The 14,659-nt window shown below is 37.6% G+C and overlaps 1 pseudogene; it reads left to right on the top strand.

Annotated features, from left to right (window-relative positions):
* Positions 1-816: 816 nt before the first annotated feature.
* Positions 817-917, top strand: LOC118972855 (U6 spliceosomal RNA; annotated as a pseudogene).
* The last annotated feature ends 13,742 nt before the right edge of the window (positions 918-14,659 follow it).

The raw sequence follows: 14,659 nt of genomic DNA, 5'->3' as shown, positions 1-14,659 counted from the left end.
TCAAAGTACCTTTCTTTCCCAAATGCCAGAGGAATCATTTAATTTCCTATGACTGCATCATTTCTTTCCCATTTACTAATGTGATAATAGAGTCTTTACTTTCTTATCATTTATGAGATATATATAATGAACCTATGGGACATCGACTTTTTGTAATTAAACTACATTTCATAATACACCATAAAGAATTCAACAAAGAATTTAGGGATGATAAAATCACTTCCTAAAGACAGCTTTATTTTGGCACTGTTGTGAGAATTCTATCTAGTATAAGAAAACTTGCCTGTCTACTTGAGGCACAGGTGCACAGAAGAGTGAAGCAAGTGTGAATGAGATTCTTCATATATATTTTAATCAGACTGAATTTTTTATTAAATGCTTGTAATAAAGCTTGATGCAATTTATATTCAAAGGTGTTTTCTATCTTTTGGTCTTAGGACATGATTTTGGTCCTGGAATGTTTATATGTAGCAAAGTGGATATTTTTATTCATTTATGAAAAGGAATTTGAAAAGATTCTTTTTCTCTTAAAATTGCTTGGAAAGACTAAATTATTTTGAAGCCAAAATTCTAACTTGGGGATCTCTGTATGGTACTGACTCCAGTGAATGTGGTACTGATTGAATTAGTTAAGTTTCTTAGAATTAAAATTAACTGAAAATATAACTAAAAACAAGCTAAGAAAAAGCAACCCCAGCCAGCTGTAGAATCCAAGAAGTGAATGAACAACCAAGATTCAGATCCAGAAGCTTTCTCGGACATTGTGTTTAAAATGCTATAATTAAATTGATATAGTTTCAGAGATTTTTTTAGAAAGTGATCCTTCTGTTATATGTGTTTAATTCTTAGTGATACAGAGGTTAGTATGGCCCCTGCTCAAGGATGAAATACAAATTCATGACATGTCCATATTTTTCCGAGATGACGGGCTGGCTGCTGCCACCCCCAAGCAGAGGTACACAGAGCGCATGAGCAGAAGCAGGAAAAGCCCAACAAGAACAAGGAAGAATCCACGTAACTTTGTGGTTCCCTGTCCCACTGCACTGGCATGTCCTCCTGTGGCGCTCACAGGTTCCAGCCGACGGCATTCCTTTTGCTCTGAGTCTGTAGGCACTTGTGGGTTTTCTTCCCCTCAGTGGCTTCTCTCCCCTTGAGCCATTTCTGGAGGTTAGGGGATTACACCTTCCTAGTGTTTTTCATTCCTGTGCAGTTCACCCCAAAAGTATTACAGAGTAGCTTTGTAATATGAAAACGACCTCAACAAATATCCAGTTTCCGAGGGAAAAAAATCTGATTGTCTTGCTTGAGTATGGGGCCCACTTAAGCTTGGGAGTCTGGTTTCTGCACTACAGTTCTGTGGGCTAGTGAAGGTAGAGCAGCTTTGAACAAAAGAAGTTTCCAGAGAATTGGTGGGGGTTAGAGGTGTCAGTGTGAGCTTGGAAGCCCTTCCCAAAACGGGATAAACTAAATCCAAACAAGCCACATTAAGGGACTGTGGTGAATCAGAACAAGTATGAGAACATGTGAATTGTACATCCTGCCGTCGTAGGGTTTACTATCGAGTTAGCAGCATAAAAATAATAATGATAATGACTGATGGAAAGTAAGAACAAGTGATTGAAATCATCATTAAAAAAATAAAATAATAAATATCCTGAAGTAGAGCATACTACCTTGCATTGAACATTGTGCAGAGATTACAAGGAAGCACGGCCAGAAAGATCACCTTAAAATAGAATGACTAATGGAGATTTTTGTTGTCAGAGGATATGAGTTGTTCTTTTAAAGCTGTGTCCTTCAGAAGGCAGAAATTTGTTCAGAAAACATTTTTTTTTTGTCTATGAACTTTTTTTTTTTTTTGAGAGGGCATCTCTCATATTTATTGATCAAATGATTGTTAACAACAATAAAATTCTGTATAGGGGGGTCACTGCTCAATGCACAGTCATTAGTCCATCTCAAGCCTAATTCTCGTCAGTCTCCAATCTTCTGAAGCATAATGAACAAGTTCTTACATGGTGAACGAATTCTTACATAATGAATAAGTTCTTACATGGTGAACAATACAAGGGCATTCATCACAGAAACTTTCGGTTTTGATCACGCATTATGAACTATAAACAATCAGGTCAAATATGAATATTTGTTTGATTTTTATACTTGATTATATGTGGATCCCACATTTCTCCCATTATTATTATTATTATTTTTATTTTTAATAAAATGCTGAAGTGGTAGGTAGATGCAAGATAAAGGTAGAAAACATAGTTTAGTGTTATAAGAGAGCAATTGTATATGATCATGTGTGTGCCTGTAGACAATGTGCTAATCCGAGCTAGACAAGGGCAATAAAACATCCATGGATGCAGAAGATTTCTCTCAAAACAGGGGCAGGTGAGGTTCTAAGCTTCACCACTGTTGTTCCCCGATTTCTCACCTGATGGCCCCCCTGCGACTGTGCCTGTCTTAGGCTGTTCCTCCCTTGAGGAATCTTACCCGTCTCTGGCTAACCAGTCATCTTCCAGGGCCATACAGGGAAAGGTAAAGTTGGTAAGTGAGAGAGAGGCCCTATTGTTTGAAAAGGTTAGCTTTTTACTTCTTTGCAGATTTATGCCCTGTGGCTTCTATGCCCAGCACTTGTCTTGAGGTATCTTTACCACCTGGAGGAATTATGATACTCGGTAGATTCGATATGAGGCACGAATTCTATTGTAATTAGGAAGGAAGAAGAAAAGCTATAGAGGTAGCATATGGAAGAAAACATGGGAGGATTGATTATTTCTTTGACATATCTTCTTGTAGAGTACCTTAAGCATGTATAGATTTTAAACTACTAACTAACTTGTGCACACATATTAACATAATAGGAATACAGTGACATTAAACAAAGCAAATCTATAATTACCAGCCATCTCCAGTGAAGCCAAGAAAACCAGTTAGGCACCCTAGGCATTTGTAAAAATTTGTCTATGACATGATGGATATTGTCCAACTGTACTTGAACAGTCTGAGAGAAATCAGACAAATTAAAGCAACCCATTTCTGGGATCTGTTCACATCCCATATGTTCTTTTAACCGTAGATAGTCTATAGTTGTAAGATTTTAGAGCGCTACAACTTGCACCCCTCCCAATTCCTGGTTGAGTTCCAATAGTACAGATCCAGTCAAATTTCTTGTCTCAGTGTATGCACATACCACCCTAGACATCTCCCTCCTCATTCCAGTGGCAAGTCCAGGAAACGGTGGGATGGACGCAGCCACAACTGCAGCATCGCCCGGATCCCTGTGGAGGCTTTTTGATGATCATCCCCTGGCAGGAGTCCTCCAGAGAGTGCTGATGCCGGAAGCTCCTCCTCATATCGTATCTTAGTTCATTTTCTGGGTAGCCAAGGTAGGCTTTGATCTTCTGCATAAAAACAAACAGACCCTTTGCCCACACTTTGACATGCCCTCTATACCACTGTATAGAACTCATTGGAGGTCAGCACACAGGAACTGCTTTTTTTTTAAATTTATGTTTATTTTTATTAAGAGAAAGGAATATTATCAGAAAAGAGTACCACCAAAGCCCATCATCTGACACCATTTAACTGATCAAAATTAAGAATATTTAAAGCATGTGTTAATCTTTGATTTACCAATAGTTTTATCCTATCAAGGAGTAATCCCCCTTTTCTTTCTTTCTTTTTTTTTAATCTTTAATCTACACTTACATGAAGAATTATGTTTGCTATGCTCTCCCCTATACCAGGTCCCCCCTAAAAACCACATTACAGTCACTGTCCATCAGCATAGCAAAATGTTGTAGAATCACTACTTGTCCTCTCTGTGTTGTACAGCCCTCCCTCCCCTTTCTTCCTCCCCCCCATGCATGCTAATCTTAATACCCCCTTTCTTTTTCCCCCCCTTGTCCCTCCCTGCCCACCCATCCTCCCCAGTTCCTTTCCCTTTGGTACCTGTTAGTACATTTTTGGGTTCTGTAATTCCGCTGCTGTTTTCTTCCTTCAGTTTTTCCTTTGTTCTTATACTCCTCAGATGAGTGAAGTCAATTGGTATTTCTCTTTCTCTGCTTGGCTTATTTCACTGAGCATAATACTCTCCAGCTCCATTCATGTTGCTGCAAAGGTAGGATTTTCCCTCTTCTTATGGCTGAGTAGTATTCCATTGTGTATATGTACCACATCATCTTTATCCATTCATCTACTGATGGACATTTAGGTTGCTTCCAATTCTTGGCTATTGTAAATAGTGCTGCAATAAACATAGGGGTGCATCTGTCTTTCTCAAACTTGATTGCTGCGTTCTTAGGGTAAATTCCTAGGAGTGGAATTCCTGGGTCAAATGGTACGTCTGTTTTGAGCATTTTGATGAAGCTCCATACTGCTTTCCACAATGGTTGGACTAATTTACATTCCCACCAGCAGTGTAGGAGGGTTCCCCTTTCTCCACAGCCTCGCCAACATTCGTTTTTCTTTGTCTTTTGGATGGCAGCCATCCTTACTGGTGTGAGGTGATACCTCATTGTAGTTTTAATTTGCATTTCTCTGATAATTAGCGATGTGGAGCATCTTTTCATGTGTCTGTTGGCCATCTGTATTTCATTTTTGGAGAAGTGTCTGTTCGGTTCCTCTGCCCATTTTTTAATTGGGTTATTTGTTTTTTGTTTGTTGAGGCGTGTGAGCTCTTTATATATTCTGGACGTCAAGCTTCTATCGGATCTGTCATTTTCAAATATATTCTCCCATACTGTAGGGTTCCTTTTTGTTCTATTGATGGTGTCTTTTGCTGTACAGAAGCTTTTCAGCTTAATGTATTCCCACTTGCTCATTTTTGCTGTTGTTTTCCTTGCCCGGGGAGATATATTCAAGAAGAGGTCACTCATGTTTATGTCTAACAGGTTTTTGCCTATGTTTTTTACCAAGAGTTTAATGGTTTCATGACTTACATTCAGGTCTTTGATCCATTTTGAGTTTACCTTTGTGTATGGGGTTAGACAGTGGTCCAGGTTCATTCTCCTACATGTAGCTGTCCAGTTTTGCCAGCACCATCTGTTGAAGAGACTGTCATTTTGCCATTGTACCATTGTATGTCCATGGCTCCTTTATCAAATATTAATTGACCATATATGTTTGGGTTAATTTCTGGAGTCTCTAATCTGTTCCACTGGTCTGTGACTCTATTCTTCTGCTGGTACCAAATTGTCTTGATTACTATGGCTTTGTAGTAGAGCCTGAAGTTGGGGATTGAGATCCCCCCTACTTTATTCTTCTTTTTCAGAATTGCTTTGGCTATTCGGGGTCTTTGGTGTTTCTATATGAATTTTTGAATTATTTGTTCCAGTTCATTGAAGAATGTTGCTGGTAATTTGAGAGGGATTGCATCAAATCTCTATATTGCTTTGGGCAGGATGGCCATTTTGATGATATTAATTCTTCCTAGCCATGAGCACGGGATGAGTTTCCATTTGTTAGTGTCCCCTTTAATTTCTCTTAAGAGTGACTTGTAGTTTTCAGGGTATAGGTCTTTCACTTCTTTGGTTAGGTTTATTCCTAGGTATTTTATTCTTTTTGATGCAATTGTGAATGGAATTGTTTTCCTGACTTCTCTTTCTATTGGTTCATTGTTAGTGTATAGGAAAGCTACAGATTTCTGTGTGTTAATTTTGTATCCTGCAACTTTGCTGTATTCCGATATCAGTTCTAGTAGTTTTGGAGTGGAGTCTTTAGGATTTTTTATGTACAGTATCATACCATCTGCAAATAGTGACAGTTTAACTTCTTCTTTACCAATCTGAATTCCTTGTATTTCTTTGTTTTGTCTGATTCCCATGGCTAGGACCTCCAGTACTATGTTAAATAACAGTGGGGAGAGTGGGCATCCCTGTCTGGTTCCCGATCTCAGCGGAAATGCTTTCAGCTTCTCGCTGTTCAGTATAATGTTGGCTGTGGATTTATCAGATATGGCCTTTATTATGTTGAGGTACTTGCCCTCTATTCCCATTTTGCTGAGAGTTTTTATCATGAATGTATGTTGAATTTTGTCAAATTCTTTTTCAGCATCTATGGAGATGATCATGTGGTTTTTGTCTTTCTTTTTGTTGATGTGGTGGATGATGTTGATGGATTTTCGAATGTTGTACCATCCTTGTGTCCCTGGGATGAATCCCACTTTGTCATGGTGTATGATCCTTTTGATATACTGTTGAATTCTGTTTGCTAATATTTTATTGAGTATTTTTGCGTCTACATTCATCAGGGATATTGGTGTGTAATTTTCTTTTTTGGTGTGGTCTTTGCCTGGTTTTGGTATAAGGGTGATGTTGGCTTCATAGAATGAGTTTGGGAGTATTCCCTCCTCTTCTATTTTTTGGAACACTTTAAGGAGAATGGGTATTATGTCTTCTCTGTGTGTCTGATAAAATTCCATGGTAAATCCGTCCGGCCCCAGGGTTTTGTTCTTGGGTAGTTTTTTGATTACCGTTTCAATTTCTTTGCTCATAATTGGTTTGTTTAACTTTTGTGTTTCTTCCTTGGTCAGTCTTGGGAGGTTGTATTTTTCTAGGAAGTTGTCCATTTCTTCTAGGTTTTCCAGCTTGGTGGCATACAGGTTTTCATAGTAGTCTTTAATAATTCTTTGTACTTCTGTGGAGTCTGTCGTGATTTTTCCATTCTCATTTCTGATTCTGTTGATTTGTGTTGATTCTCTTTTTCTCTTAATAAGTTTTGCTAGAGGCTTATCTATTTTGTTTATTTTCTCTTCAAGAACCAGCTCTTGGTTTCGTTGATTTTTGCTATTGTTTTATTCTTGTAAATTTTGTTTATTTCTTCTATGATCTTTATTATGTCCCTCCTTCTGCTGACTTTAGGCCTCATTTGTTCTTCTTTTTCCAGTTTCAATAATCATGATGTTAGACTATTCATTTGGGATTGTTCTTCCTTCTTCAAGTGTGCCTGGATCGCTATATTCTTTCCTCTTAAGACTGCTTTCGCTGCGTCCCACAGAAGTTGGGGCTTTGCGTTGTTGTTGTCATTTGTTTCTATATATTCCTTGATCTCTATTTTGATTTGTTCATTGATCTGTTGATTATTTAGAAGCATGTTGTTAAGCCTCCATGTGTTTGTGAGCCTTTTTGTTTTCTTTGTAGAATTTATTTCTAGTTTTATACCTTTGTGGTCTGAAAAATTGGTTGGTAGAATTTCAATATTTTGGAATTTACTGAGGTTCTTTTTTGGAGCTAGTATGTGGTCTATTCTGGAGAATGTTCCATGTACACTTGAGAAGAATGTATATCCTGTTGCTTTTGGATGTAGAGTTCTTTAGATGTCTATTAGGTCCATCTGTTCTAGTGTGTTGTTCAGTGCCTGTGTGTCCTTACTTATTTTCTGCCCGGTGGATCTATCCTTTGGGGTGAGTGGTGTGTTGAAGTCTCCTAAAATGAATGCATTGCAGTCTGTTTCCCTCTTTAGTTCTGTTAGTATTTGTTTCACAAATGCTGGTGCTCCTGTGTTTGGTGCATATATATTTAGAATGGTTACATCCTCTTGATGGACTGAGCCGTTTATCATTATGTAGTGTCCTTCTTTATCTCTTGTTACTTTCTTTGTTTTGAAGTCTATTTTGTCTGATATTAGTACTGCAACCCCTGCTTTCTTATCACTGTTGTTTGCCTGAAATATGTTTTTCCATCCCTTGACTTTTAGTCTGTGCATGTCTTTGGGTTTAAGGTGAGTTTCTTGTAAGCAGCATATATATGGGTCTTACTTTTTTATCCATTCTATTACTCTGTGTCTTTTGATTGGTGCATTAGGCCATTTACATTTAGGGTGACTATGGAGAAATATGTACTTATTGCCATTGCAGGCTTTAGATTCGTGGTTACCAAAGGTTCAATGTTAGCCTCTTTAGTATCTTACTGCCTAACTTAGCTCACTTATTGAGCTGTTATATACACTGTCGGGAGATTCTGTTCTTCTCCCCCTTCTTATTCCTCCTCCTCCATTCTTCACATGTTGTCTGTTTTGTTCTGTGCTCTTTATAGGAGTGCTCCCATCTAGAGCAGTCCCTGTAAGATGCCCTGTAGAGGTGGTTTGTGGGAAGCAAATTCGCTCAGCTTTTGCTTGTCTGGGAATTGTTTAATCCCGCCATCATAAATGATAGTCGTGCTGGATACATATCCTTGGTTCAAGGCCCTTCTGTTTCATTGCATTAAATATATCATGCCATTCTCTTCTGGCCTGTAGGGTTTCTGTCGAGAAGTGTGATGATAGCCTGATGGGTTTTCCTTTATAGGTGACCTTTTTCTCTCTAGTGCCTTTAAAACTCTTTCCTTGTCCTTGATCCTTCCCATTTTAATTATTATGTGTCTTGGTGTTGTCCTCCTTGGGTCCTTTCTGTTGGGGGTTCTTTGCATTTCCATGGTCTGTTCGATTATTTCCTCCCCCAGTTTGGGGAAGTTTTTAGCAATTATTTCTTCAAAGAGACTTTCTATCCCTTTTTCTCTTTCTTCTTCTTCTGGTACCCCTATAATATGAATATTATTCCTCTTGGCTTGGTCACATAGTTCTCTTAGTGTTGTTTCGTTCTTGGGGATCCTTTATTCTCTCTCTATGTCAGCTTCTATACGTTCCTGTTCTCTGGTTTCTGTTCCTTCAATGGCCTCTTGCATCTTATCCATTCTGCTTATAAATCCTTCCAGGGATTGTTTCATTTCTGTGATCTCCTTCGTGACATCTGTTATCTCCCTCCAGACTTCATCCCATTGCTCTTGCATTTTTCTCTGCATCTCTGTCAGCATGTTCATGATATTTATTTTGAAATCTTTTTCAGGAAGACTGGTTACGTGTGTCTCCTTCTCTGGTGTTGTCTCTTTGATCTTTGTCTGCCTGTAGTTTTGCCATTTCATGGTGATAGAGATAGTTTGCCGAGCTGGTACGAGTGACAGCTGGAAGAGCTTTCCTTCTTGTTCGTTTGTGGCCTCCCTCTCCTGGGAGAATAGCGACTTCTAGTGACTTGTGCTGGGTAGTTGTGCACAGACAGGGCTTCTGTTACCTGCCCGGTTGCTATGGAGTTTATCTCCACTGTTGCTGGGGGCGTAGCCTAGCCAGAGCTGCTCCTCCAAAATGGTGGGGCCCCGTTGGAGGGGGAGTCGCCGGGAGACTATTTATCTACATAAGGGGCCTCTGTGCTCCCTGCTTCCCAGGGGGTTAGAGTGCCCAGAGATCCCCAGATTCCCTGCCTCTGGGCTAAGTGTCCTGTTCTGCCCCTTTAAGACTTCCAAAAAGCACTCTCCAAACCAAAACAACAACAGCAACATCAAAGAGAAAAAATAATAATAATTAAATAAATAATTTTTTTAAAAAAAGAAAAAAGGTATATACGTGTGATTTTCTTTGTATTTAGGCACCGGTCTCAGGCACCCGCTCACCAGTCTTGCTGCCCTGTTTTCCCTAGTATTGGGATCCCTGTCCCTTTAAGGCTTCCAGAAAGCACTTGCCAAAAAAAAAGAGGGAAATGCACGCGATTTTCTTTGTCCTCAAGCATCAGTCTCAGGCACCCGCTCACCGGTCTTTCTGCCCTGTTTCCCTTGTATTGGAGTTCCTGTCCCTTTAAGGCTTCCTAAAAGCACTCACAAAAAAAAAAAAAAAAAAAAAAAACATCAACTGAAAAATGCATGATTTTCTTTGTCCTCAGGCGCCAGTCTCAGGCACCTGCTCACTGGTCTTGCTTCCCTGTTTCCCTAGTATTGGGGTCCCTGTCCCTTTAAGGCTTCCAAAAAGCACTCGCAAAAAAAAAAAAATGGGAAAAACGCGTTATTTTCTTTTTCCTCAGGCGCCACCGGTCTTGTTGCCCTGTTTCCCTAGTATTGGGGTCCCTGTCCCTTTAAGGCTTCCAAAAAGCATTCGCCAAAAAAAAAAGAAAAAAAAACCCAGTCCCGTTTCTTTGTTCTCCGGCATCAGCCTCAGGCACCCGCTTACCGGTCCTGCTGCCGGGAGCCGGGGGGAGGGGCGCTCGGGTCCCGCTGGGCCAGGGCTTGTATCTTACCCCCTTCACGAGGCGCTGAGTTCTCACAGGTGTGGATGTGGTCTGGATGTTTTCCTGTGTCCTCTGGTCTCTATTTTAGGAAGAGTTGTCTTTGTTATATTTTCATAGATATATGTGGTTTTGGGAGGAGATTTCTGCTGCTCTACTCACAGTGCCATCCTGGCTCTGCCCTCCAGAAAACATTTTAGGTGGAAGAAACTCACTGGTGGGAGGTATCATTCTTTTTCTTGATAATAAAATTTTATGTGGCAATTATCAGGCCAGGAGACTTTATGCTGTACCCATTTTTAAATAGCTACTGTTGGACAGGAAAACATTTCCCTTTATCCTTCTTGGTTCTTCGGCTGGTCTAATAATCAAGTTAACATATGAAAGATTAACAGAAAAATAAATTTAGTTATGTACAGACAGGAACCCCCACCCCCAAAGACAGTGAGACACAAGGACGAGTCTGGCTATTGAGGTTCACACGTTATCCTGAGCTAAGGAACGAGACAAGTTCCTGGAGTCCCAGAGGAGAGGATGGTAATTTGCAGGGCAACAGGAAGAGCATATTTTGGTTATTAGATGTTTGCTCTGCCATGGAGATAGGTCATTCAGATAAATGAATGTTCCTAAATTTAAAAGTTTTCTTAGTTTTATTTATGAGCTATTTCTTCATAGAGCATTAAAAATAAAACAAATTAAATATTGATAAGAATTTGATAATTTTCAAAATACCTGCTTTAATTTTTTAAAAAGAATGTTTATTTTGTTGAAGTGTTATTTTCTCTCCATTTTTTGTCTCTTTGCCCACAGGAAATAACATACCTATATGGTACTTGTTTCTTTGTGTATTTTTGTGTATTTTTCTGTGTAATAGCGTTCTCTCCAAATTGGGTTGTTTTTGCATGTGATATGTGCTATTTCCTGAAATATTTACTTACAAATTAGACAGTAATAGAAATAGCTAACAATTTTTCCAGACAATGTCATCATATTTAGACAAGGACCAATAATTCTGCCTATAGAAAACAATTTACTCTGTATCAGGCACTGTGCTAATAAGCCAGTACCCACTAAGTAATAGAGCCTATATAGTTTTGACAGTAAATATGTATTTAGAAACCTATTACCAATTGAAGATATTAGTGTGTGCCCTATGATAAAATATTTTAATTACTCTTCTAATAGGCTCAAATCAACTATGAAAATTTAAGTTATATTATATTCACACAAATATGGTAATAAATCAGTGTATTTTAACAACATCTTTGATTCTAGATCAAACAACACACATTTTAACCATTTCTACTAAAGTGCTTATAAAAACTACTTTTTATAGAACAATGACTATTGAATTTCCAAAGAAGCACTTGATAACATGTCCACATTTTGTGAAATTTTTGGTGTAAGACAGGAAACCTGATAGGTAACAAAGTCTGTGGAGTGGACATGTTTCTATGTCAAGACTAGTGTACCTTGTAAATGGTGGGGAGAACCCAACATGGACAGTACAACGATCACCATATGTAGCATTCTAGAGTTGTTGCATAGATTGTGTCAATGAGGAAGATAAAGACTTCACATGTCACCCTCTTCATACTCAGAGACTGAAGCTCTTATTCTGCTTCTCAGCTGGTTACTTAAAGAATTTACAGAAATGGTTATATAAAATATCTGAGTATATTCTCTTTATATCTAAAAACTCCTTTGTTAAGGGAAAACATTTGAAAACTTTTTGTTGTGATAGAGCAAGCAGATGACTAAGTCCTGCTTCAACTCTTGAAAAACACTTCCTCATCCCATGCTTGGATGTGTATCATCAAGTTTCATCAGCCTTGTCACTGAGCAATTTTCTATAAAGTCAGATCTAGAGTCCTTTTATGGCGATGAGTCACCAAATATTTAAATTATTAGGTTACTACATGATCTTTTATCCCCTGAATAAATCACCTTTTTCTTTTAATCATTCTCCAAAAACATCACAGACCCTGAAAACAACTCTCAGTTAGGCCAGCTTATCATGTGAGAACCCTGGTGTTCTTCCAGTCTTCTGAGTTTACATCCCTGTTCTCTAGTTTTGGATACTTCTTTCTGTCTGAGATCACATCAGTGTCCTCCTGGCAATTTCTGTGGAGAGTGTTAATCAGGGAAGGGTAGAAATCTTTTTCCCAGGACAGTAAATGACTGTTAGCAATTTTAAGTACTGCCTTCCTGGGAATGCTTGGCTATCCACTATATAGAAATCAAAGCCTTGAGTTTAAACTGGGGTCTTAACACCTTTGAGAATATAATGTCATAATGTACTCAGGCATTTTTTCAGGGAGGAAAATATGAACAATTTTACACAAGATTTTAGAGAAGGCAGTATCTCGAAAAGCTATCCAAGAAATACACATTAAAAACCATATCATAAAAGCAATGAACAAGTTAGGGTATAATTTTGGATATCAAGGAGAAGGAGAGATTTTCTTAAGTCTAGAATTTTCCTTTCATCCATGTGCAAAAAATAAGGCCAACCTAATTTAAAGTATTTTAATTTTCTAAATACTTTACGTATATATACTTAAATCTTAAAATTAATTTTCATTTATCCATAATGTCTCATTAAATGCAGTACTCTAAAATGGCTACAACACTCTTGGAAGGTGCTAACTGATCCAAACCAAAATGTATAAAGCAATTACTTCTCAGCTTCGAGGTGGCTTGTCCTTTGTAAGTAAAATGTTATTAAAGTTAAGTGTTGCATTTATTGTGTAAGCCATGCAAACTTCATTTTTTTAAAGCAGAGAAAAGGCAAATTTCCCTATATATTGGTCCAGTTATGTAGCATGCATTAGCAATATTTGTGAATGTGATATTCTATATTTATAGCCACCTATTGACCTGTAAAACTTTTAAATCAATGAGTCAACCTGAAGGCCTAGTGCTTGACTAAGCATTGAATTTTCACTTCTTAAATCATTTTATATAAAAAGTGATGTCTGCATATTTACTAGTCTATCAACAGTAAGGTTTCCCAAGATGTTTCTATGTATAATTAATAATGCAATCATTAAAAACTATTCTATGAGGAACTAGTAGTCCTAAAGTTATACATGAAATAAAGATAAAATCTATTTTATTTTACTACTCTTCTTTCCAGTCTGATCTATCTATAATTGAGATTGCCTAACTAAACTTAAATATAGATAAGAGAGTTAGGGTGTTTGCAAAGTCCTAAGCTGACAAATACAGAGTGCTGGCTTTTATTTCTGTTTGGAAGTTAGAGATTTGAGCTATTCATTTTGTAGTCTGACAGTCATCAGTACAATTCCTTGAATTCCCAAAGCTTTTCATAAGGGTTCTTCAAGGACGGCCATCATGTCTTAGCTACTGCAATGACAGATGGGATATAACGTATCATGTGATGGATAACTCTGGAGCCATAGTACTTAATCCTTCTAATACTAATAGCTGCATTATCATAGAGATTTATGGGAATGTCAGTTTCAAGTTCCCAGTTCCATTCATGGGTTTTTAAAACTTCAGCTGCAGAAAACATGCATCCATCCCATTAATTCTAATTATCATGGTTCATCTTCTCAGCAGTTTTGCACTCCGGAACCTTTCAGTGCAAATTAACGTACCAAAAAAGTGTATTAATTAATATTTGTAGCTTTTAATTTCTGCAAGAGTGTTGTCTGGAAGCAGCTGGCAGTACAGGGCCGCTGCTATTGAATCTTTGCCAAACAAGTGCAGATGTAATTTTGTTATCTCTTGCTTAGTCATTTACGCAAATTAATTTGAACAATTAGCCTTTTACTGGTCCTTCATGAATCATGCAAAAGGGATCTGCCAAAAATTGCTAGTTGACAGAAAAGAATTGGTTAATGCTGTGCATTTTGTGGAAAGGTAATGCAGAGTGAAGCTCAATATTATTTTAGACTGTAGGCAATTGCCTAAGTATCTGTTGTAGATTTACTTAGCATTCCAAAACAAACTTGAGAATTTCCTTTAATGAAGAGTAAACCTGCATGCTTGTGAAGGTTCAGTTCATAGGAGGACTCAGATTTGTCATGAAATATCGAACTGAATATGTGGTAATTGAGTATATATGTAAAATAAGAAAGGAGTTTTCATTATGAAATATAAATTAATGAACTGATATAATTAATGAACTATTTTTCAAGTCATAGATCCTCACTTCTGTTTGCTCAATATTTGTGTGTATGTTTGTATCATTATTTATCATATAAGGTAGATAGATACAAAACACATTTGTAGCCTCATTTGGTAGCTTCTAATCTAATCTTCTAGGAAGTTAGATGGGGAGTGGTTTTAAATAGTTAAATATGCAGTTATTAAAATTTGAAGGCCTGGGTAAAAAATATTTTAAGTGAAGGATACATAATTAAATCACCTAAGAAAGAATAGAGGTCTGTTTTTTGGTGTTCATATGAGATTACTATATCTTAAAGAAAAAAAAATATAGCAAATAGTAATTGTAAAATTTGCAATTCTTTTCCTTAGAAGTGTTCCAAACTATCTCTGGTTTTGTATTTTCAGTTTAATTCCAAACTGTTTTTTTCTTGGCATTTTTAATCACTGGAGGTAAGGATTTTTCATCTTATCTAATATGCAGATGGTTGTACA

This window comes from Manis javanica, chromosome 7 (genome assembly GCF_040802235.1).
Source record: "Manis javanica isolate MJ-LG chromosome 7, MJ_LKY, whole genome shotgun sequence".
NCBI lineage: Eukaryota > Metazoa > Chordata > Mammalia > Pholidota > Manidae > Manis > Manis javanica.
This window is presented reverse-complemented; position numbering and strand designations above follow the sequence as displayed.